We start from the raw sequence: 25,981 nt of genomic DNA on the forward strand, positions 1-25,981 counted from the left end.
GGTGGAGAATATCCTCTCCATGGTACCTGGAGAGCAGGCCAGCAGTGGAGAATATCCTCTCCATGGTGCCTGGAGAGCAGGCCAGCGGTGGAGAATATCCTCTCCATGGTACCTGGAGAGCAGGCCATCGGTGGAGAATATCCTCTCCACGGTACCTGGAGAGCCGGCCAGCGGTGGAGAATATCCTCTCCATGGTACCTGGAGAGCAGGCCAGCGGTGGAGAATATCCTCTCCATGGTGCCTGGAGAGCAGGCCAGCGGTGGAGAATATCCTCTCCATGGTACCTGGAGAGCAGGCCAGCGGTGGAGAATATCCTCTCCATGGTACCTGGAGAGCAGGCCAGCGGTGGAGAACATCCTCTCCATGGTACCTGGAGAGCAGGCCAGCGGTGGAGAGCAGGCCAGCAGAGGATAATATCCTCTCCATGGTACCTGGAGAGCCGGCCAGCGGTGGAGAATATCCTCTCCATGGTACCTGGAGAGCAGGCCAGCGGTGGAGAATATCCTCTCCATGGTACCTGGAGAGCCGGCCAGCGGTGGAGAATATCCTCTCCATGGTACCTGGAGAGCAGGCCAGCGGTGGAGAATATCCTCTCCATGGTGCCTGGAGAGCAGGCCAGCGGTGGAGAATATCCTCTCCATGGTACCTGGAGAGCAGGCCAGCGGTGGAGAATATCCTCTCCATGGTACCTGGAGAGCAGGCCAGCGGTGGAGAATATCCTCTCCATGGTACCTGGAGAGCAGGCCAGCGGTGGAGAATATCCTCTCCATGGTGCCTGGAGAGCAGGCCAGCGGTGGAGAATATCCTCTCCATGGTACCTGGAGAGCAGGCCAGCAGGGAGAATATCCTCTCCATGGTACCTGGAGAGCAGGCCATCGGTGGAGAATATCCTCTCCATGGTACCTGGAGAGCAGGCCAGCGGTGGAGAATATCCTCTCCATGGTACCTGGAGAGCAGGCCAGCAGGGAGAATATCCTCTCCATGGTACCTGGAGAGCAGGCCAGCAGTGGATAATATCCTCTCCATGGTACCTGGAGAGCCGGCCAGCAGTGGATAATATCCTCTCCATGGTACCTGGAGAGCAGGCCAGCGGTGGATAATATCCTCTCCATGGTACCTGGAGAGCCGGCCAGCGGTGGATAATATCCTCTCCATGGTACCTGGAGAGCAGGCCAGCGGTGGATAATATCCTCTCCACGGTACCTGGAGAGCAGGCCAGCAGGGAGAATATCCTCTCCATGGTACCTGGAGAGCAGGCCAGCGGTGGAGAATATCCTCTCCATGGTACCTGGAGAGCCGGCCAGCAGAGGATAATATCCTCTCCATGGTACCTGGAGAGCAGGCCAGCGGTGGATAATATCCTCTCCATGGTACCTGGAGAGCCGGCCAGCGGTGGATAATATCCTCTCCACGGTACCTGGAGAGCAGGCCAGCGGTGGATAATATCCTCTCCATGGTACCTGGAGAGCAGGCCAGCGGTGGATAATATCCTCTCCATGGTACCTGGAGAGCAGGCCAGCGGTGGATAATATCCTCTCCACGGTACCTGGAGAGCAGGCCAGCGGTGGATAACTCTCCAGGCCCTGGAGAGCAGGCCAGCGGTGGATAATATCCTCTCCATGGTACCTGGAGAGCAGGCCAGCGGTGGATAATATCCTCTCCATGGTGCCTGGAGAGCAGGCCAGCGGTGGAGAGCAGGCCAGCGGTGGAGAGCAGGCCAGCAGTGGATAATATCCTCTCCATGGTACCTGGAGAGCAGGCCAGCGGTGGAGAGCAGGCCAGCGGTGGATAATATCCTCTCCATGGTACCTGGAGAGCAGGCCAGCGTTGGAGAGCAGGCCAGCGGTGGATAATATCCTCTCCATGGTACCTGGAGAGCAGGCCAGCGGTGGAGAGCCGGCCAGCGGTGGAGAGCAGGCCAGCGGTGGAGAGCCGGCCAGCGGTGGAGAGCCGGCCAGCGGTGGAGAGCAGGCCAGCGGTGGATAATATCCTCTCCATGGTGCCTGGAGAGCAGGCCAGCAGTGGATAATATCCTCTCCATGGTACCTGGAGAGCCGGCCAGCAGTGGATAATATCCTCTCCATGGTGCCTGGAGAGCAGGCCAGCGGTGGAGAATATCCTCTCCATGGTACCTGGAGAGCAGGCCAGCAGGGAGAATATCCTCTCCACGGTACCTGGAGAGCAGGCCAGCGGTGGAGAGCAGGCCAGCGGTGGAGAATATCCTCTCCACGGTACCTGGAGAGCAGGCCAGCGGTGGAGAGCAGGCCAGCGGTGGAGAGCCGGCCAGCAGTGGATAATATCCTCTCCACGGTACCTGGAGAGCAGGCCAGCGGTGGAGAGCAGGCCAGCGGTGGAGAGCAGGCCAGCGGTGGAGAGCAGGCCAGCGGTGGAGAGCAGGCCAGCGGTGGAGAGCAGGCCAGCGGTGGAGAGCCGGCCAGCGGTGGAGAGCAGGCCAGCGGTGGAGAGCAGGCCAGCGGTGGAGAGCCGGCCAGCAGTGGATAATATCCTCTCCATGGTACCTGGAGAGCCGGCCAGCGGTGGAGAGCAGGCCAGCGGTGGAGAGCAGGCCAGCGGTGGAGAGCAGGCCAGCGGTGGAGAGCCGGCCAGCGGTGGAGAGCAGGCCAGCGGTGGAGAGCAGGCCAGCGGTCGGAGAGCCGGCCAGCAGTGGATAATATCCTCTCCATGGTACCTGGAGAGCCGGCCAGCGGTGGAGAGCAGGCCAGCGGTGGAGAGCAGGCCAGCGGTGGAGAGCAGGCCAGCGGTGGAGAGCAGGCCAGCGGTGGAGAGCCGGCCAGCGGTGGAGAGCAGGCCAGCGGTGGAGAGCAGGCCAGCGGTGGAGAGCAGGCCAGCGGTGGAGAGCCGGCCAGCGGTGGATAATATCCTCTCCATGGTACCTGGAGAGCAGGCCAGCGGTGGAGAGCAGGCCAGCAGGGATAATATCCTCTCCATGGTACCTGGAGAGCAGGCCAGCGGTGGAGAGCAGGCCAGCAGGGATAATATCCTCTCCATGGTACCTGGAGAGCAGGCCAGCGGTGGAGAGCAGGCCAGCAGGGATAATATCCTCTCCATGGTACCTGGAGAGCAGGCCAGCGGTGGAGAATATCCTCTCCATGGTACCTGGAGAGCCGGCCAGCGGTGGATAATATCCTCTCCACGGTACCTGGAGAGCAGGCCAGCGGTGGAGAGCAGGCCAGCGGTGGAGAGCCGGCCAGCGGTGGAGAACCGGCCAGCGGTGGAGAGCCGGCCAGCAGTGGATAATATCCTCTCCATGGTGCCTGGAGAGCAGGCCAGCGGTGGAGAGCAGGCCAGCGGTGGAGAGCAGGCCAGCGGTGGAGAGCAGGCCAGCGGTGGAGAGCAGGCCAGCGGTGGAGAGCAGGCCAGCGGTGGAGAGCAGGCCAGCGGTGGAGAGCAGGCCAGCGGTGGATACATGGTACCAGGAGAGCAGGCCAGCGGTGGAGAGCAGGCCAGCGGTGGAGAGCAGGCCAGCGGTGGAGAGCAGGCCAGCGGTGGAGAGCAGGCCAGCGGTGGAGAGCAGGCCAGCGGTGGAGAGCAGGCCAGCGGTGGAGAGCAGGCCAGCGGTGGAGAGCAGGCCAGCAGGGATAATATCCTCTCCACGGTACCTGGAGAGCAGGCCAGCAGGGAGAGCAGGCCAGCGGGGAGAGCAGGCCAGCGGGGAGAGCAGGCCAGCGGGGAGAGCAGGCCAGCGGTGGAGAGCAGGCCAGCGGTGGAGAGCAGGCCAGCGGTGGAGAGCAGGCCAGCGGTGGAGAGCAGGCCAGCGGTGGATAATATCCTCTCCATGGTACCTGGAGAGCAGGCCAGCGGTGGAGAGCAGGCCAGCGGTGGAGAGCAGGCCAGCGGGGAGAGCAGGCCAGCGGTGGAGAGCAGGCCAGCGGTGGAGAGCAGGCCAGCGGTGGAGAGCAGGCCAGCGGTGGAGAGCAGGCCAGCGGTGGAGAGCAGGCCAGCGGTGGATAATATCCTCTCCATGGTGCCTGGAGAGCAGGCCAGCGGTGGAGAGCAGGCCAGCGGTGGAGAGCAGGCCAGCGGTGGAGAGCAGGCCAGCGGTGGAGAGCAGGCCAGCGGTGGAGAGCAGGCCAGCGGTGGAGAGCAGGCCAGCGGTGGAGAGCAGGCCAGCGGTGGAGAGCAGGCCAGCAGGGAGAGCAGGCCAGCAGGGAGAGCAGGCCAGCGGTGGAGAGCAGGCCAGCGGTGGAGAGCAGGCCAGCGGTGGAGAGCAGGCCAGCGGTGGAGAGCAGGCCAGCGGTGGAGAGCAGGCCAGCGGTGGAGAGCAGGCCAGCGGGGAGAGCAGGCCAGCGGTGGAGAGCAGGCCAGCGGTGGAGAGCAGGCCAGCGGTGGAGAGCAGGCCAGCGGTGGAGAGCAGGCCAGCGGTGGAGAGCAGGCCAGCAGGGAGAGCAGGCCAGCGGTGGAGAGCAGGCCAGCGGTGGAGAGCAGGCCAGCAGGGGAGAGCAGGCCAGCGGTGGAGAGCAGGCCAGCGGTGGAGAGCAGGCCAGCGGTGGAGAGCAGGCCAGCGGTGGAGAGCAGGCCAGCGGTGGAGAGCAGGCCAGCGGTGGAGAGCAGGCCAGCGGTGGATAATCCCCCAGGAGGAGAGCAGGCCAGCAGGGAGAGCAGGCCAGCAGTGGAGAGCAGGCCAGCGGTGGAGAGCAGGCCAGCAGGGAGAGCAGGCCAGCGGTGGAGAGCAGGCCAGCAGGGAGAGCAGGCCAGCAGGGATAATATCCTCTCCACTGGGGCTAAACACCCCTTTGGCCACCCTTGCCAGGCTGGGCAGAGATACGGAGTCGTTTAAAACTTTTTTTTTCTATAGGTAGGACTAAAGGTTTTTAGGCAAAATAACCCAATCCCAAGAGCTCCAAGGTAACCTCACATCTGTAATTAGGAAGGGCTTTGAAAGAATGGCCATGACACACGTCAGCACCATAATCACAGTCACCCTGGACCCACTCCAATTCGCATACCGCCCCAACAGATCTGCAGATTACACAATCTCAATAGCACTTCACACTGCCCTTTCCCACCTGGACAAGAGGGGGAATAACTATGTGAGAATGATGTTCATAGACCCCAGCTCAGCGTTCAACACCATAGTCGTCTCCAAGCTCATCACTAAGCTAAGGATCCTGGGACTGAACCCCTCCCTCTGCAACTGGATCCTGGACTTCCTGACGGGCCGCCCCAAGGTGGTAAGGGTAGGAAACAACACCTCCGCCACGCTGACCCTCAACACGGGGGCCCCTCAGGGGTGTGTGCTCAGTCCCCTCCTGTACTCCCTGTTCACCCACGACTGCGTGGTCACACTCGACTCCAACACCATCATTAAGTTTGTCGATGACACAACGGTGGTAGGCCTGATCACCGGCCGATGAATACGTCTACAGGGAGGAGGTCAGTGACCTGACAGTGTGGTGCCGGAGCAACAACATCTCCCTCAACGTCAGTAAGACCAAGGAGCTAATGGTGGACTACAGGAGAAAGAGGGGAGAACCTCTGTGGAGTTCCTCTGTGGAGATGGGAGAACCTTCCAGAAGTACAACCATCTCTGCAGCACTCTACCAATCAGGCCTTTATGGTAGAATGGCCAGACATAAGCCACTCCTCAGTAAAATACACATGACAGCCCGCTTGGAGTTTGCCAAAAGGCACCTAAAGACTCTCAGACCATGAGAAACAAGATTCTCTGGTCTGATGAAACCAAGATTGAACTCTTTGGCCTGAAGGTCAAGCGTCACGTCTGGAGGAAACCTGGCACCAACCCTACGGTGAAGCATGGTGGTGGCAGCATCATGCTGTGGGGATGTTTTTCAGCGGCAGGGACTGGGAGACTAGTCAGGATCGAGGCAAAGATGAACGGAGCAAAGTACAGAGAGATCCTTGATGAAAACCTGCTCCAGAGCACTCAGGACCTCAGACTGGGGCGACGGTTCACCTTCCAACAGGACCTGAAAATAGCTGTGCAGCGACGCTCTCCATCCAACCTGGAATGGGAGAAACTCCCCAAATACAGGTGTGCCAAGCTTGTAGTGTCATAGCCAAGAAGACTCTAGGCTGTAATCGCTGCCAAAGGTGCTTCAACAAAGTACTGAGTAAAGGGTCTGAAAATGTATGTAAATGTTATATTTCAGTATTTCTTATTTTAGCAAAACTTTTTGTAAACCTGTTTTTGTTTTGTCATTACGGGGTACTGTGTGTGTAGATTGATGAGGAAAACAACAATTTAATTCATTTTAGAATAAGGCTGTAATAAAACAAAATGTGGACAAAGTCAAGGGGTCTGAATACTTTCCGAATGCACTGTATATCCTGAATGTGGTCTGAGTTGGCCTGGCTGACCCAGGGTTTTAATGTGGCGGAGCAGCTGATCACCTTCACTCACAGCTGGAAAAGAGGATGAAGGAGAGGAAAATAAAGACGTAAACAAATTGACCGATGCAGAATAGTTGATTTGAGGAATGGAGAGGAAGAGACGAGAGGAGAGGAAGAGTGGAGAGGAGGAGAGGAAGAGGAGGAGAGGAGAGGAGGAGTGGAGAGGAGAGGAAGATGAGGAGAGGAGAGGAAGAGTGGAGAGGAGAGGAAGAGTGGAGTGGAGAGGAGAGGTGGAGAGGAGTGGAAGTGGAGAGGAGAGGAGAGGAAGAGTGGAGAGGAGAGGAAGAGTGGAGAGGAGAGGAAGAGGAGAGGAGAGGAAGAGAGGAGAGGAGAGGAGAGGGAGGAATGGAGAGGAGAGGAGAGAGGAGGAGTGGAGAGGAAGAGTGGAGAGGGGAAGAGAGGAGAGGAAGAGGAGGAGAGGAAGTGGAGAGGAGAGGAAGAGTGACATTTGACATTTGACATTTGAAACCCCACCTCTTTAAGGAATACCTGGGATAGGATAAAGTAATCTTTATTCCCCCCCCCCCAAAAAAAAAAATAAGTGGTTATCCCACTGGCTATAGGGTGAATGCACCAATTTGTAAGTCGCTCTGGATAAGAGCGTCTGCTAAATGACGTAAATGTAAATGAGTGGAGAGGAAGAGAGGAGAGGAAGTGGAGAGGAAGAGAGAAGAGGAAGAGGAAGAGAGGAAGAGTGGAGAGGAGAGGAAGAGAGGAAGAGGAGTGGAGAGGAAGAGGAGAGGAAGAGAGGAGAGGAGAGGAAGAGTGGAGAGGAAGAGTGGAGAGGAGAGGAGAGGAGAGGAGGAGAGGAAGTGGAGAGGACAGGAGAGGTGGTCCTCTGTAGCTCAGCTGGTAGAGCACGGCGCTTGTAACGCCAAGGTAGTGGGTTCGATCCCCGGGACCACCCATACACAAAAATGTATGCACGCATGACTGTAAGTCGCTTTGGATAAAAGCGTCTGCTAAATGGCATATTATATATTATATTATAGGAGAGGAAGAGACGAGAGGGAGTGGAGTGGAGAGGAAGAGTGGAAGTGTGGAGAGGAGAGGAAGAGACGAGAGGGAGTGGAGTGGAGTGGAGTGGAGAGGAGAGGAGAGGATGGAAAGAGAGGAGGAGAGGAGCTTGTTTCCGTTGTCTAAGCCAGATAGCCCTGCTAGGGGAAGTGTGGAGAGGAGTGAGTTTCAGGCCTTCAGCTCTTCATCAGGCAGAGTAAATCAGCTCTTTGTTTTTGAGGCCAGCCCGGCTCTCCCTCCCTATGTTGCCTCCCTCCCAGTGTTCATAAATGTAATTATAGTTGGCTGAGCTGACAGAGTGGAGGCAGGAGACGACACGCCAGGAGCTAACAGCCAGGAACTAGCTAGGTCTCTACTGTACTGTACACACCCTGATGTTCCTCCTCACTAAAACAACAAACACAGACCAATAATAACCCCCCTCCTTGTTTCTTATTAAACAACAGAACCGACACATCAATCACAATGTCACGGTAAAGAGGAAGTCAGTGTGAGGCAGTCATGGCTGTTTGAAATGGAGGGCCAATTCTAAAATCACACACAGACACATTCCTCAGGTATTATGACTCTGCTCCATACTCCTGGTCTTGCTTACAGGAGGAGACCAGTTAGATGATGTCATAGGCCATATCATATCAACGCCAGGCCAGGAGACGAGGAGACCAGTTAGATGATGTCATAGGCCATATTTACATTTACAATTTAGTCATTTAGCAGACGCTCTTATCCAGAGCGACTTACAGTTAGTGAATACATATTTTTTTTATACTGGCCCCCCGTGGGAATCGAACCCACAACCCTGGCGTTGCAAACGCCATGCCCTATCAACTGAGCTACATCCCTGCCGGCCATTCCCTCCCCTACCCTGGACGACGCTGGGCCAATTGTGCGCCGCCCATGAGTCTCCCGGTCGCGGCCGGCTGCTACAGAGCCTGGATTCGAACCAGGATCTCTAGTGGCACAGTTAGCACTGCGATGCAGTGCCTTAGACCACTGCGCCACTCAGGAGCACAATATCATATCAACACCAGGCCAGGAGACGAGGAGACCAGTTAGATGATGTCATATCAACACCAGGCCAGGAGACGAGGAGACCAGTTAGATGATGTCATATCAACGCCAGGCCAGGAGACGAGGAGACCAGTTAGATGATGTCATATCAACGCCAGGCCAGGAGACGAGGAGACCAGTTAGATGATGTCATAGGCCATATCATATCAACGCCAGGCCAGGAGACGAGGAGACCAGTTAGATGATGTTATAGGCCATATCATATCAACACCAGGCCAGGAGACGAGGAGACCAGTTAGATGATGTTATAGGCCATATCATATCAACGCCAGGCCAGGAGACGAGGAGACCAGTTAGATGATGTTATAGGCCATATCATATCAACGCCAGGCCAGCTGGTTGGAAAGGGGAGAGGACTGGGGCAATTCCACAGTAACGGAGTTGCGTTGACTCAGATTTTTCACTTAAAATGTAAAACGCCAAACAAAAACCTTTAATTTCAAAAGTTTAACATACAATACTCTCAAAATTCTACGCACTAGGATTAGGGTTAGGATTAGGATTAGGGTTAGGGTTAGGATTAGGGTTAGGGTTAGGGTTAGGATTAGGATTAGGGTTAGGATTAGGGTTAGGATTAGGGTTAGGATTAGGATTAGGGTTAGGATTAGGGTTAGGGTTAGGGTTCGGGTTAGGATTAGGGTTAGGTTTTGAATAGGGTTAGGATTAGGGTTAGGATTAGGGTTAGGATTAGGATTAGGGTTAGGATTAGGGTTAGGGTTAGGGTTAGGGTTAGGATTAGGGTTAGGGTTAGGATTAGGATTAGGGTTAGGATTAGGATTAGGGTTAGGGTTAGGATTACTTTTAACAATTTACACTGATCATTTGACAAAAACATTTGCTGGAAGAACTGTGCAAATGCAAAGTTTAGTAACAACATTTCGGTAAAAGTTATTTGACCACATTTTCCAAAAACTACTTTAAAGGTGCAATATGCAGAATTCGCTCCGCCATTTCCTGGTTGCTAAAATTCTAATAGTTCACCTAATTTCAGTTTTCATGTGATAAAACAAGCAGTCAGTACAGAATCGTTGTACCATCTAAACCGCTGTAAAATATTTTTTCAATAACCCAAAATATTGTGTTTTCAGCTGTTTTGAAGCTGGTGTACAAAACCGAACGTAAAAGACTCAAAAACTAAACTTAAGAATGGGAAGCATAGAAATAGTGCACATGGAACAGATCTGCCGCTTCATAGACTTGCATTTAATGATTTTTTTCGGGCACGTGACCTACAAACGCAACGGTCAGAAGACTTTGAAGCTCCTTCCGACAATTCCTCATTATATATTTTATTCAGGTTATCTGCTTAAACTTTGTATACTTTCTAGTTTAAACATTGGTGGAAATGTCTGGGGTCAAGAAACATACGGATTCGCTCACCAAAATGGCAACTAAACGCCAGAAAACTGAAGTTACTACTGATGCTAGCTTTAGCAAAGCCATTTCACTAGCTTTAGCTGATTAACAAGACCGGATGGTGCAGCAATTCAGGGAGGAACAAGTTGCTACCTTGCAAGATAAGTCGGACACCCACTTCGACTAATAGAAAAGGTGGATTGCATTCAGACTGAGGCAAGGGGCCTAAAAAGGGACGTGAACCTCTGCACTTTGGAACTTGAGAAGATGCGGTGCAAAATGGCGTCACTTGAGGATCAAGACAGACGCAATAACGAGAGGGTCTTGCTACAAACTGGGAGGGAGGTGATGCTTTCCTGCAAGAAATCCTTCCCAAATGGATTCCATCTCTTGGTACTACTCCGATTCAAATGGAAAGGGCCCACAGGAACAAAACCCACAGACCAGTTCTTCAAGGTTCTCAGATACCAAGACCGCAACGCTATTCTACAAGGAGCGCGTGAAGCAAGAAAGAATGTGCCCATCCAAGATGCCGGGAGAACCATATGTTTTTATGCGGAAGGAAAGCATTCAGATGTCCAGAGGGAATTGTACTCGCAGGGCATACCCTCTTTTCTGATCTATCCCGCCACCCTGCGACTTACTTTCAATGGTGAGCAGCTCTCCTTCACCTCTGCAAAAGAGGCAGACAGGTGACAGGTCTACACACACAAAGATAAGCATTCGGATGCTGAGCAAGGGCCCGGACAGTAGGATGACAAGGAGACGCAGAATGAAACTGGAGCAACTGGGAGCTAAAGATGCAGCTAACCAGCTAGCTAACATTTAGTTGACTACTCAACTCTTATCTATCTTTGTTTTGGACAGGAACTTCTCCTAGTACCAGGACCGAAAATGCTTTCCTTTTGATGTTGGAGCTAAGGATGAACATTAGCTGGCTAGCGGAGCTGGAGGCTGGTTCAAACTGTTGACTTTATTTTGGATGCTTTATTTGATTACTATATTATTATTTAGTACCGGATTATAAAAACATGGTAATGTTTTCACTGTTTGAAACCATGGATTTGCAGCAATCATCGGACTAGCTAACGTTTCAACGATATTTAAATGGAGGTATGTTGAAGTTGGAATGTGATTAGTAGGGGTTGATGTTGCTTTTGATCACTTAATTGAGTCCCTATTTCCCTAAACCCCTGTAGCCAGGTTTGGTTTTCAAGCTTCACAAGTGCCATTTCTCTTGGTTATATCGCCGTTCATTTTTCTACTTGATACTTTTTTTGTTTGGATAACCTGATTTGGAATAGATTTTATTTAGGAGGGGTGGGCCCGAGTTCTGGAGACCTACAGAGCTGCGTTGTGAGGATGTCACGCTTCTCAGAAACAGAGAGGGGGGAGGGTACTTATCTTGGTTACACTGCTTATTGAAGGTAAATCACTTTCAGTTCAACTCGTAATTGTCAGGATTGTTTTTGACTGGTTAAGCTGTCTCTCTTATGCCTGAATGTCAGTGGTTTGTAAAGTTGCTGCTTCGACTAGTGGAGCCTCTAAATCCAAAGGCGCGGTTATTTTGATTAAAAGGAATTTAACTTTAGTTGTCGAAAAGACTAGCAAGGACACTTCAGGCCGCTTAGCTTACATTTGCACGTCTATATACGGCAAGAAGGTAGACTAGCAAGGACACTTCAGGCCGCTTAGCTTACATTAGCACGTCTATATACGGCAAGAAGGTAGACTAGCAAGGACACTTCAGGCCGCTTAGCTTACATTAGCACGTCTATATACGGCAAGAAGGTAGACTAGCAAGGACACTTCAGGCCGCTTAGCTTACATTAGCACGTCTATATACGGCAAGAAGGTAGACTAGCAAGGACACTTCAGGCCGCTTAGCTTACATTAGCACGTCTATATACGGCAAGAAGGTAGACTAGCAAGGACACTTCAGGCCGCTTAGCTTACATTAGCACGTCTATATACGGCAAGAAGGTAGACTAGCAAGGACACTTCAGGCCGCTTAGCTTACATTAGCACGTCTATATACGGCAAGAAGGTCTATCTATGCACCTGCTGTTTTTGAGGACAGCTTTTTTTTTTTTAAGAAGTCTTTGGATCTGTTCCGACCCATCTCCATTAGAGGAACTGGAGTCAGCACTGAAAGGTGCTAAAAAGGGTAAATAACCTGGCCCGATGGGCAGATCACCAGATCACCTGGCCCGACGGGCAGATCACCTGGCCCGACACCTGGCCCGATGGGCAGATCACCTGGCCAGATGTTCCACATGAACTGTTGCTATATTTTGGGGGCATTTTAGGACCAGTATTATTGGAGTCAATTAATTCTCCATCAACAAGCTTTTTTTCTTTTTCATGAGCTATCCATTAATCTACTGCCAAAGAAAGGGAAAGAAACACACTGCAAATTATCGTCCGATATCTTTTTTATTAATTCTGACCAAAAATTTTATTCAAAAGTATTGGCGTTACGGTTGTAAAAGTATTTGGATAAGTTGATTCACATGGACCAGTCAGGTTTTATGAAAGGTCGCCTTGCAGCTGACAATGTCCGTCGATGAATGCATGTAATGCATAAAACACAACAGCTGGACACACCGTGTGCCGAGAAGGCTTTTGGCAGGCTGGACACACCGTGTGCTGTCTCTAGATGCCGAGAAGGCTTTTGGCAGGCTTGAATGGCAGTACTTGTGGGCTGTCTTGGAGAAATTTGGTTTGGGAAAGAATTTTAATCGATATGGTTTGTGTGTTATATGCTAACCCTGTTGCTATGGTTTCTACTAATGCCATACTCTCAAGTCCATTCCCTATTTTTCGGGGATGTTTCACTTATTTGGGTATTAGTATACAAACATCTCTGCACGGTCTGGTGAAGTTTAATTATGAGAGAATTTAGGAGGAGGTTGAACAAAATGTAACCGTTTGGGAGAAGTTGCCTGCTTCTTTGCAAACTAGGGTCGCTTCCATAAAGATGAATGTTTTGCCGCGTTTCCTGAGCATGATGATCCCACTCCCTCCACCAGTAGGTTATTTGGGGAATGATTGATAAACGTATACGTAAATACCTTTTGGAATGGCAAACATCCAAAGATTAGGTTTGAGGTGTAATGGTCATGCATTACCACATCTCTGTATTTACCACCAATCTTTCCAGTTACGCCCACTTAGATCATGGTTTGATCCGTCTACATCAGTCTCTTGGAGAAATATTGAGAAAGAACTTGTTTCACCTATTAGATTGCAGGATGTGTTGAATACTTATTGACTCAAAGACATTTCAGCTTTTCACTTTGAGATTATTACATTTACATTTACATCATTTAGCAGACGCTCTTATCCAGAGCGACTTACAAATTGGTGCATTCACCTTATAGCCAGTGGGATAACCACTTTACAACCACTTTTCTTATTTTTTTCCACTTAACACTTTTAAAAAAGTTTATTTTTAGAGTATATTTTTAATTTTCATTTGTTTTATTTATATATATATATATATATATATATATATATATATATAAACATTTTTGTGGGGGTGGGGTAGGGGGGCATAGAATGATTACTTTATCCTATTCCAGGTATTCCTTAAAGAGGTGGGGTTTCAAGTGTCTCCGGAAGGTGGTGAGTGACTCCGCTGTCCTAGCGTCGTGAGGAAGCTTGTTCCACCATTGGGGTGCCAGAGCAGGGTGCATTATGGGGTGTGTAGGCCAGTGACAAAACAATCTCTTTAAAATGTAGAAAAAGTAAAGATACTTTCTGTAGATAGACTAGCTAGCCTTCTGTAGATAGATAGGCTAGCTAGCCTTTTGTAGATAGATAGGCTAGCTAGCCTTCTGTAGATAGATAGACTAGCTAGCCTTCTGTAGATAGATAGGCTAGCTAGCCTTCTGTAGATAGACAGGCTAGCTAGCCTTCTGTAGATAGATAGGCTAGCTAGCCTTCTGTAGATAGATAGACTAGCTAGCCTTCTGTAGATAGATAGGCTAGCTAGCCTTCTGTAGATAGATAGACTAGCTAGCCTTCTGTAGATAGATAGGCTAGCTAGCCTTCTGTAGATAGATGGGCTAGCTAGCCTTCTGTAGATAGATAGGCTAGCTAGCCTTCTGTAGATAGATAGGCTAGCTAACCTTCTGTAGATAGATAGGCTAGCTAGTCTGGGGTTACCAAGCACTGGTCTTATGATCCGCAGCAGCATTACATTTACATTTTAGTCATTTAGCAGACGCTCTTATCCAGAGCGACTTACAGTTAGTGAGTGCATACATTTTTCATACTGGCCCCCCGTGGGAAACGAACCCACAACCCTGGCATTCCAAGCGCCATGCTCTACCAACTGAGCTACACGGGACCACATCACTAACAGCCCAGTCCTTAGTCTGTTTAACATCTATTTTGGCTATTTGTGCACTTTATAGGACTGTAAATGTTAGGACCATTTGAAGTATTTATTATGATAAGACTTTTATAAGTCACAGCGCCTTTGGAAGGTATTAAGACCCCTTGACTTTTTCCACATTTGTTACATTACAGCCTTATTCTAAAATGGATAAAATAATTGTTTTCCCCTTCTCAATATACAAACAATACCCCATAATGACAAAGCATAAACAGGTTTTTAGATTTTTTTAAACATTTATAAAAAATGTAAAACAGATACCTTATTTACAGAAGTATTCAGACCCTTTGCTATGAGACTCGAAATTGAGCTCAGGTGCATCCTGTTTTCATTGATTATCCTTGATGTTTCTACAACTTGATTGGAGTCCACCTGTGGTACATTCAATTGATTGGACATGATTTGGAAAGGCACACACCTGTCTATATAAGGTCCCACAGTTAACAGTGCATTTCAGAGCAAAACCAAGCCGTGAGGTCAAAGGAATTGTCCGTAGAGCTCCGAGACAGGATTGTGTCGAGGCACCGATCTGGGGAAGGGTCCCAAAAAAATGTCTGCAGCATTGAAGGTCTCCAAGAACACAGTGGCCTCCATCATTCTTAAATGGAAAAAGTTTGGAACCACCAAGACTCTTCCTAGAGCTGGCCGCCTGGCCAAACTGAGCAATCGGGGGAGAAGGGCCTTGGTCAGGGAGGTGACCAAGAACCCGATGGTCACGCTGACAGAGCTCCAGAGTTCCTCTGTGGAGATGGGAGAACTTTCCAGAAGGACAACCATCTCTGCAGCACTCCACCAATCAGGCCTTTATGGTAGAGTGGCCAGACGGAAGCCACTCCTCAGTAAAAGGCACATGACAGCCCGCTTGGAGTTTGCCAAAAGGCACCTAAAGGACAAGATTCTGTTGAAACCAAGATTGAACTCTTTGGCCTGAATGCCAAGTGTCACATCTGGAGGAAACCTGGCACCATCTCTATGGTGAAGCACGGTGTTGGCAGCATCATGCTGTGGGGATGTTTTTCAGCAGCAGGGACTGGGAGACTAGTCAGGATCGAGGGAAAGATGAACAGAGCAAAGTACATAGAGAACCTTGATGAAAACCTGCTCCAGAGTGCTCAGGACCTCAGACTGGGGTGAAGGTTCACCTTCCAATAAGGACAACGACACTAAGCACACAGCCAAGACAATGCAGGAGTGGCTTCGGGACAAACCTCTGAATGTCCTTGAGTGGCCCAGCCAAAGCCCGGATTTGAACCCGATCGAACATCTCTGGAGAGACCTGAAAATAGCTGTGCAGCTACGCTCCCCATCCAACCTGACAGAGCTTGAGAGGATCTGCAGAGAAGAATGGGAGAAACTCCCCAAATACAGGTGTGCCAAGCTTGTAGCGTCATACCCAAGAAGACTTGAGGCTGTAATCGCTGCCAAAGGTGCTTCAAATAAGTACTGAGTAAAGGGTCTGAATACTTATGTAAATGTGATATTTCAGTTTATTTATATTTTAATTTGCAAAAATTCTAAAAACCTGTTTTTGCTTTGTCATTATGGGGTATTGTGTGTAGATTTATGAGGAAAAAATACAATTTAATCAATTTTAGAATAAGGCTGTAACGTAACAACATGTGGAAAAAGTAAAGGGGTCTGAATACTTTCCGAATGCTCTGTATCTGCCTAAATGACTTACGGGGTGTGGGCGTGTGCTGGATGACCGGGATATCAACTGATTAGCTGTGTTGTTTTCACCCTCTGCCTGCTCTTCCATTAGGCCTTGGCCCGTATTCATGAAGTGTCTTAGGGTAGGAGTGCTGACCTAGAATCAGCTTTGCCTTTTAGAATCTAATAAATAAAGTTACATGAACAGGGGGGGACCTGAGCCTAGATCAACACTCCTACTCTGAGATGCTTCATGAATATAGGCCCTGGTTCTCTTCTCCTAGGCTTGGCAAGCTGATCCTAGCTGCATCTGGTGTCTCTGACGTCATGATTTATGGCTCTATAATGTCTGCATGATCATCTGGCATCATCTGGCATCAGCACTTTAACGGAGGACAATCTTGATTGACTAAACACATTTTTCTGCTTATCAGTCAAATTGTAGCTGTAACGTCTTTATGGTCTTGTCAGAGTTCTCTCTAGTCTCACAAGATGAGAATCAGACGTAGCCTCTTCACTGAGCAGACGTAGCCTCTTCACTGAGCAGACGTAGCCTCTTCACTGAGCAGACGTAGCCTCTTCACTGAGCAGACGTAGCCTCTTCACTGAGCAGACGTAGCCTCTTCACTGAGCAGACGTAGCCTCTTCACTGAGCAGACGTAGCCTCTTCACTGAGCAGACGTAGCCTCTTCACTGAGCAGACGTAGCCTCTTCACTGAGCAGACGTAGCCTCTTCACTGAGCAGACGTAGCCTCTTCACTGAGCAGACGTAGCCTCTTCACTGAGCAGACGTAGCCCTACTCCAGAAATGAGCTCTCTTCGTCCTCTACCCTGATACTTTAGACTTGTATTTGAATAGACACACTGTCTTATTGACCAAGTCTGGCTTTGCTCCAATCAACGTGCCTAAATATATTATGTCTTTATTGTCTTGTGTCCGTGTTGACGCTTTCGAGTCTAAGGGTGGTAATCTGATGGAGGTCCTACTGGTGGTAATCTGATGGAGGTCCTACGGGTAGTAATCTGATGGAGGTCCTACGGGTGGTAATCTGATGGAGGTCCTACTGGTGGTAATTGATGGAGGTCCTACTGGTGGTAATCTGATGGAGGTCCTACGGGTGGTAATCTGATGGAGGTCCTACGGGTGGTAATCTGATGGAGGTCCTACGGGTGGTAATCTGATGGAGGTCCTACTGGTGGTAATCTGATGGAGGTCCTACGGGTGGTAATCTGATGGAGGTCCTACGGGTGGTAATCTGATGGAGGTCCTACGGGTGGTAATCTGATGGAGGTCCTACTGGTGGTAATGTGATGGAGGTCCTACGGGTGGTAATGTGATGGAGGTCCTACGGGTGGTAATCTGATGGAGGTCCTACGGGTGGTAATCTGATGGAGGCCCTACTCAAGGAATTGTGAAAGGCGGTTTGACTCCTATCCTCATAGTCGTGTATTTGAGGCAGTAACCACACTTCGAGTTCAGTCAACATGAAGCGTCTCTCTTCTGTGTTCCTCCCTCTTCTGTTTCTCTTCCTGACTCTCGGATAGACAATGTCTGGTTGGCAGTGTAGAGGAACAGGAGATTAGAGGAAACCATTCTCTTGTTTTGTAGAGGAACAGCAGTTGGAGGATAAACTATAAACGGACTATTGTCAGTGATCAGTGTTGAATACTGAAAACAATAGTCACCTTTATCTGCTATTTACCCATGTGTCAGTCACACAATAGATGGGAATGACCGTTCACTGTTGAGACTAAACCATCTGTTGACTGTTGAGACTAAACCATCTGTTGACTGTTGAGACTAAACCATCTGTTGACTGTTGAGACTAAACCATCTGTTGACTGTTGAGACTAAACCATCTGTTGACTGTTGAGACTAAACCATCTGACTGTTGAGACTAAACCATCTGTTGACTGTTGAGACTAAACCATCTGTTGACTGTTGAGACTAAATCGTCTGTTGAGACTAAACCATCTGTTGACTGTTGAGACTAAACCATCTGTTGACGGTTGAGACTAAACCATCTGTTGAGACTAAACCATCCAGGGCTGTCATCTCTGGGTTTGTCCTTACATTTAGGACATTTTACATTTTAGCAGACACTCTTATTCAGAATGACTTACAGTCAGTGCATTCAACTAAGGTACAGTTGAAGTCGGAAGTTTACATACACCTTAGCCAAATACATTTAAACTCAGTTTTTCACAATTCCTGACATTTAATCCTAGTAAAAATGTGTTTTAGGTCAGTTAGGATCACCACTTTATTTTAAGAATGTGAAATATCAGATTAATAGTAGAGAATTATTTATTTTAGCTTTTATTTATTTCATCACATTCCCAGTGGGTCAGAAGTTTACATACACTCAATTAGTATTTGGTAGCATTGCCTGTAAATTGTTTAACTTGGGTCAAACGTTTCGGGTAGCCTTCCACAAGCTTCCCACAATAAGTTGGGTGAATGTTGGCCCATTCCTCCTGACAGAGCTGGTGTAACTGAGTCAGGTTTGTAGGCCTCCTTGCTCGCACACACTTTTTCAGTTCTGCCCACACATTTTCTATAGGATTGAGGTCAAGGCTTTGTGATGGCCACTCCAATACCTTGACTTTGTTGTCCTTAAGCCATTTTGCCACATCTTTGGAAGTATGCTTGGGGTCATTGTCCATTTGGAAGACCCATTTGCGACCAAGCTTTAACTTCCTGACTGATGTCTTGAGATATTGCTTCAATATATCCACATAATTTTCCTTTCTCATGATGCCATCTATTTTGTGAAGTGCACCAGGCCCTCCTGCAGCAAAGCACCCCCACAGCATGATGCTGCCACCCCCTGTGCTTCACGGTTGGGATGGTGTTCTTCGGCTTACAAGCAACCCCCTTTTTCCTCCAAATATAACGATGGTCATTATGGCAAACAGTTCTATTTTTGTTTCATCAGACCAGAGGAATTTCTCCAAAAAGTACGAACTTTGTCCCCATGTGCAGTTGCAAACCGTAGTCTGGCTTTTTTATGGCGGTTTTGGAGCAGTGGCTTCTTCCTTGCTGAGCGGCCTTTCAGGTGATGTCGATATAGGACTCGTTTTACTGTGGATATAGATACTTTTGTACCCGTTTCCTCCAGCATCTTCACAAGGTCCTTTGCTGCTGTTCTGGGAATGATTTGCACTTTTCGCACCAAAGTACGTTCATCTCTAGGAGACAGAACGCGTCTCCTTCCTGAGCGATATGACGGCTGCGTGGTCCCATGGTGTTTATACTTGCGTACTATGGTTTGTACAGATGAACGTGGTACCTTCAGGCGTTTGGAAATTGCTCCCAAGGATGAACCAGACTTGTGGAGGTCTACAAAAAAATTTCTGAGGTCTTGGCTGATTTCTTTTCATTTTCCCATGATGTCAAGCAAAGAGGCACTGAGTTTGAAGGTAGGCCTTGAAATACATCCGCAGGTACACCTCCAATTGACCTAAATGATGTCAATTAGCCTATCATAAGCTTCTAAAGCCATGACATCATTTTTTGGATTTTTCCAAGCTGTTTAAAGGCAGTCAACTTAGTGTATGTAAACTTCTGACCCACTGGAATTGTGATGCAGTGAATTATAAGTGAAATAATCTGTCTGTAAATGACTTGTCATGCACAAAGTAGATGTCCTAACCGACTTGCCAAAACTATAGTTTGTTAACAAGAAATTTGTGGAGTGTTTGAAAAACGAGTTTTAATGACTCCAACCTAAGTGTATGTAAACTTCCGACTTCAACTGTAGATAAAACAACAACGAATCTGTCATTACTCTTAATTTTTGGTTTATGAGGATGAACTTAATCTTTTTACTACTGTGAATCATCTAATAAAACATTCTGATTTGGTTGTGAATAATTCATTAAGCCTAGTCATAATTATTTCATGGTAGTGTTCAGATAGAAGATGGGCCCTAAAGACTGTATTAAATCAATATATCTCCAAGGAAAATAACATGATTGTTGACAAAAGGGGTTTTCTGTTTAATTTTTTTCAGGTCATCAGGCGAAGCATCACGACTTTGAAGTTGACAGCTTTGATGCAGTGCAGGTAAGATGCTCAGTGTCCGCCCCCCAATAAATACATAAATATACAGCCAATCAGCAGTGTTGTGACAAGGCAGGGGGGGTATACAGAAGATAGCTCTTTTTGGTAAAAGACCAAGTCCATATTATGGCAAGAACAGCTCAAATAAGCAAAACGAAACAACAGTTCATCGTTACTTTAAGACATGAAGGTCAGTCAATACTGAACATTTCAAGAACTTTGAAAGTTTCTTCAAGTGCAGTCGCAAAAACCATCAAGCGCTATGATGAAACTGGCTCTCATGAGGACCACCACAGGAATGGAAGACCCAGAGTTACCTCTGCTGCAGAGGATAAGTTCATTAGAGTTACCAGCCTCAGAAATTCCAGCCCAAATAAATGCTTCACAGAGTTCAAGTCACAGATCACAAACCTCCAAGGTAACTAGCTAGCTAGCTTGTAGTCCTTAAAGGGTAGCCAACCCTATTAGTAACTGTTAGCTAAAATACAGTAACATTACGGGTTATTTTGTGGGTTAATATAAAATTGGCTGGTCATGTTATTGAGATTGTCAGAGAAGCCTAACTGAAGCTAATTGTAGGGATTTACAGTGGGGAAAAAAAGTATTTAGTCAGCCACCAATTGTGCAAGTTCTCCCACTTAAAAAGATGAGAGAGGCCTGTAGTTTTCATCATAGGTACACGTCAACTATGACAGACAAAATGAGAAAACAAAATCCAGAAAATCACATTGTAGGATTTTTAATGAATTTATTAGCAAATTATGGTGGAAAATAAGTATTTGGTCAATAACAAAAGTTTCTCAATACTTTGTTATATACCCTTTGTTGGCAATGACACAGGTCAAACGTTTTCTGTAAGTCTTCACAAGGTTTTCACACACTGTTGCTGGTATTTTGGCCCATTCCTCCATGCAGATCTCCTCTAGAGCAGTGATGTTTTGGGGCTGTCGCTGGGCAACACGGACTTTCAACTCCCCTCCAAAGATTTTCTATGGGGTTGAGATCTGGAGACTGGCTAGGCCACTCCAGGACCTTGAAATGCTTCTTACGAAGCCACTCCTTCGTTGCCCGGGCGGTGTGTTTGGGATCATTGTCATGCTGAAAGACCCAGCCACGTTTCATCTTCAATGCCCTTGCTGATGGAAGGAGGCTTTCACTCAAAATCTCACGATACATGGCCCCATTCATTCTTTCCTTTACACGGATCAGTCGTCCTGGTCCCTTTGCAGAAAAACAGCCCCAAAGCATGATGTTTCCACCCCCATGCTTCACAGTAGGTATGGTGTTCTTTGGATGCAACTCAGCATTCTTTGTCCTCCAAACACGACGAGTTGAGTTTTTACCAAAAAGTTCTATTTTGGTTTCATCTGACCATATGACATTCTCCCAATCCTCTTCTGGATCATCCAAATGCACTCTAGCAAACTTCAGACGGGCCTGGACATGTACTGGCTTAATCAGGGGGACACGTCTGGCACTGCAGGATTTGAGTCCCTGGCGGCGTAGTGTGTTACTGATGGTAGGCTTTGTTACTTTGGTCCCAGCTCTCTGCAGGTCATTCACTAGGTCCCCCTGTGTGGTTCTGGGATTTTTGCTCACCGTTCTTGTGATCATTTTGACCCCACGGGGTGAGATCTTGCGTGGAGCCCCTGATCGAGGGAGATTATCAGTGGTCTTGTATGTCTTCCATTTCCTAATAATTGCTCCCACAGTTGATTTCTTCAAACCAAGCTGCTTACCTATTGCAGATTCAGTCTTCCCAGCCTGGTGTAGGTCTACAATTTTGTTTCTGGTGTCCTTTGACAGCTCTTTGGTCTTGGCCATAGTGGAGTTTGGAGTGTGACTGTTTGAGGTTGTGGACAGGTTTATTTTATACTGATAACAAGTTCAAACAGGTGCCATTAATACAGCTAATGAGTGGAGGACAGAGGAGCCTCTTAAAGAAGAAGTTACAGGTCTGTGAGAGCTAGAAATCTTGCTTGTTTGTAGGTGACCAAATACTTATTTTCCACCATAATTTGCAAATAAATTCATAAAAAATCCTACAATGTGATTTTCTGGATTCTTTTCTCTCAATTTGTCTGTCATAGTTGACGTGTACCTATGATGAAAATTACAGGCCTCTCTCATCTTTTTAAGTGGGAGAACTTGCACAATTGGTGGCTGACTAAATACTTTTTTCCCCCACTGTATTTCTATTGATAATGTAAAATTAACGGCCATACAGAAAGACTAATGTGAAGGTGAAATTACAGAGGATTAACTTCTGGATGCAATTAAAGACTTTAAGTCCGGGAAAACTCCAGGGTTGGATGGCATACCAGTCGAGGTATACCAAACCTTTTTTGATATAATCAGAGGACCGTTATTAGCATGTTTTAACCACTCCTATGTAAATGGTAGATTATCAGCCACTCAAGAAGAAGGTCTATTTTCATTATTACTGAAACAGGATACAATATAAAGATCCAGTCCATTAAAAAAATTGGAGGGCCCTTACACTTCAGTGTTGTGATGCAAAAATTATAGCAAAATGTATAGCACATAGAGTTAAAAAGGTATTGTCGAATATTATTCATTGTAATCAGACAGGTTTAATATGTGGATGATACATTGGAGATAATTTAAGGCAAGTACTGGAAACAATAGAACACTATGGAAAATATGGGAAACCAGGCCTGCTATTCATAGCAAACTTTGAAAAGGCATTTGATAAAGTATGATTGGAGTTTATACAGTCGAAGTCGGAAGTTTACATACACTTAGGTTGGAGTCATTAAAACTAGCTTTTCAACCACTCCACAAATGTCTTGTTAACAATATATAGTTTTGGCAAGTCGGTTATGACATCTACTTTGTGCATGACATAAGTAATTTTTCCAAAAATTGTTTACAGACAGATTATTTCACTTATAATTCACTGTATCGCAACTCTAGTGGGTCAGAAGTTTAAATACACTAAGTTGACTGTGCCTTTAAACAGCTTGGAAAATTCCAGAAAATGATGTAATGGCTTTAGAAGCTTCTGATAGGCTAATTGACATCATTTGAGTCAATTGGAGGTGTATCTGTGGATGTATTTCAAGGCCTACCTTCAAACTCAGTGCCTCTTTGCTTGACATCATGGGAAAATCAAAAGAAATCAGCCAAGACCTCAGAACATTTTTTTTAGACCTACACAAGTCTGGGTCATCCTTGGGAGCAATTTCCAAATGCCTGAAGGTACCATGTTAATCTGTACAAACAATAGTACGCAAGTATAAACACCATGGGACCACGCAGCCGTCATATCGCTCAGGAAGGAGACGCGTTCTGTCTCCTAGAGATGAACGTACGTTGGTGCTAAAAGTGCAAATCAATCTCAGAACAACAGCAAAGGACCTTGTGAAGATGCTGGAGGAATCAGGTACAAAAGTATCTATATCCACAGTAAAAAGAGTCCTATATCGACATAACCTGAAAGGCCACTCAGCAAGGAAGAAGCCACTGCTCCAAAACCGCCATAAAAAAGACAGACTACAGTTTGCAACTGCACATGGGGACAAAGATCGTACTTTTTGGAGAAATGTCCTCTGGTCTGATGAAATAAAAATAGAACTGTTTTGGCCATAATGACCATCGTTATCCCGTGTAGCTCAGTTGGTAGAGCATGGCGTTTGCAACGCCAGGGTTGTGGGTTCTTTTCCCACGGGGGGCCAGTATGAAAAAAAAGAAAATGTATGCACTCACTAACTGTAAGTCGCTCTGGATAAGAGCGTCTGCTAAATGACTAAAATCTAAATGTAAATGTTATGTTTGGAGGAAAAAGGGGGTACTTGCAAGCCGAAGAACACCATCCCAACCGTTATGTACGGGGGTGGCAGCATCATCCTGTGGGGGTGCTTTGCTGCAGGAGGGACTGGTGCACTTCACAAAATAGATGGCATCATGAGGAAGGAAAATTGCGAATATATTGAAGCAACATCTCAAGACATCAGTCAGGAAGTTAAAGCTTGGTCGCAAATGGGTCTTCCAAATGGACAATGACCCCAAGCATACTTCCAAAGTTGTGGCAAAATGGCTTAAGGACAACAAAGTCAAGGTATTGGAGTGGCCATCACAAAGCCCTGACCTCAATCCTATAGAAAATGTGTAGGCAGAACTGAAAAAGCGTGTGCGAGCAAGGAGGCCTACAAACCTGACTCAGTTACACCAGCTCTGTCAGGAGGACTGGGCCAAAATTCACCCAACTTATTGTGGGAAGCTTGTGGAAGGCTACCTGAAACATTTGACCTAATTTAAAGGCAATGCTACCAAATACTAATTGAGTGTATGTAAACTTCTGACCCACTGGGAATGTGATGAAAGAAATAAAAGCTTAAATAAATAATTCTCTCTACTATTATTCTGACATTTCACATTCTTAAAATAAAGTCGTGATCCTAACTGACCTAAACCAGGGAATTTTTACTAGGATTAAATGTCAGGAATTGTGAAAAACTGAGTTTAAATATATTTGGCTAAGGTGTATGTAAACTTCCGACTTCAACTGTATATAAATGCTGTGAGCAATTCAATTTTGGAGAATCTCTTATAAAATGGGTTAAAATCATGTATAGTAACCCTAGGTGTAAAATAGTAAACAATGGCTATTTCTCAGAAAGTTTTAAACTGTCAAGAGGAGTAAAACAAGGTTGTCCACTATCGGCATATCTATTTACAGTGAGCGAAAAAAGTATTTGATCCCCTGCTGATTTTGTACGTTTGCCCACTGACAAAGAAATGATCAGTCTATAATTTTAATGGTAGGTGTATTTGAACAGTGAGAGACAGAATAACAACAAAAAAATCCAGAAAAACGCATGTCAAAAATTTTATACATTGATTTGCATTTTAATTAGGGAAATAAGTATTTGACCCCCTCACGATCAGAAAGATTTCTGGCTCCCAGGTGTCTTTTATACAGGTAACGAGCTGAGATTAGGAGCACACTCTTTAAGGGAGTGCTCCTAATCTCAGCTTTTACCTGTATAAAAGACACCTGTCCACAGAAGCAATCAATCAATCAGATTCCATACTCTCCACCATGGCCAAGACCAAAGAGCTCTCCAAGGATGTCAGGGACAAGATTGTAGACCTACACAAGGCTGGAATGGGCTACAAGACCATTCGCCAAGCAGCTTGGTGAGAAGGTGACAACAGTTGGTGCGATTATTCGCAAATGGAAGAAACACAAAAGAACTGTCAATCTCCCTCGGCCTGGGGCTCCATTCAAGATCTCACCTCGTGGAGTTGCAATGACCATGAGAATGGTGAGGAATCAGCCCAGAACTACACGGGAGGGTCTTGTCAATGATCTCAAGGCAGCTGGGACCATAGTCACCAAGAAAACAATTGGTGATACACTATGCAGACGACACCATTTTGTATACATCTGGCCCTTCATTGGACACTGTGTTAACAAACCTCCAAACGAGCTTCAATGCCATACAACACTCCTTCAGTAGCCTCCAACTGCTCTTAAACACTAGTAAAACTAAATGCATGCTTTTCAATCGAACGCTGCTGGCACCCGCCCACCCGACTAGAATCACCACTCTCGACGGGTCTGACCTAGAGTATGTGGACAACTACAAATACCTAGGTGTCTGGTTAGACTGTAAACTCTCCTTCCAGACTCACATAAAGAATCTCCAATCCAAAGTTAAATCTAGAATTGGCTTCCTATTTCGCAACAAAGCCTCCTTCACTCATGCTGCCAAACATGCCCTCGTAAAACTGACTATCCTACCGATCCTTGACTTCGGCGATGTCATTTACAAAATAGCCTCCAACACTCTACTCAGCAAATTGGATGTAGTCTATCACAGTGCCATCCGTTTTGTCTCCAAAGCCCCATACACTACCACTGTGACCTGTACGCTCTTGTTGGCTGGTCCTCACTACATGTTCGTCGTCAAACCCACTGGCTCCAGGCCATCTATAAATCACTGCTAGGCAAATCCCCGCCTTATCTTAGCTCATTGGTCACCATAGCAGCACCCACCCGTAGTCTGCGCTCCAGCAGG

General features: G+C 47.4%; 1 protein-coding gene and 1 non-coding gene across 4 annotated transcripts in view; one reads left to right on the top strand and one right to left on the bottom strand.

The window, feature by feature from the left end:
- The window catches only part of LOC121549634 (cytoplasmic protein NCK1), a 196,585-nt gene that overhangs the window by 74,072 nt on the left and 96,532 nt on the right, over positions 1–25,981 (top strand). For all 3 annotated transcript variants that reach the window (XR_005996848.1, XM_041861412.2, XM_041861413.2), the window contains exon 2: positions 19,885–19,937. The gene's annotated coding sequence lies outside the window, so the exon portion shown is untranslated. The remainder of the gene's footprint in view (positions 1–19,884; positions 19,938–25,981) is intronic.
- trnap-ugg lies at positions 14,097–14,172 on the bottom strand. Its single transcript has one exon. It is a non-coding gene; the product is annotated as a tRNA-Pro (tRNA).

Source organism: Coregonus clupeaformis, chromosome 34 (assembly GCF_020615455.1).
Source record: "Coregonus clupeaformis isolate EN_2021a chromosome 34, ASM2061545v1, whole genome shotgun sequence".
NCBI lineage: Eukaryota > Metazoa > Chordata > Actinopteri > Salmoniformes > Salmonidae > Coregonus > Coregonus clupeaformis.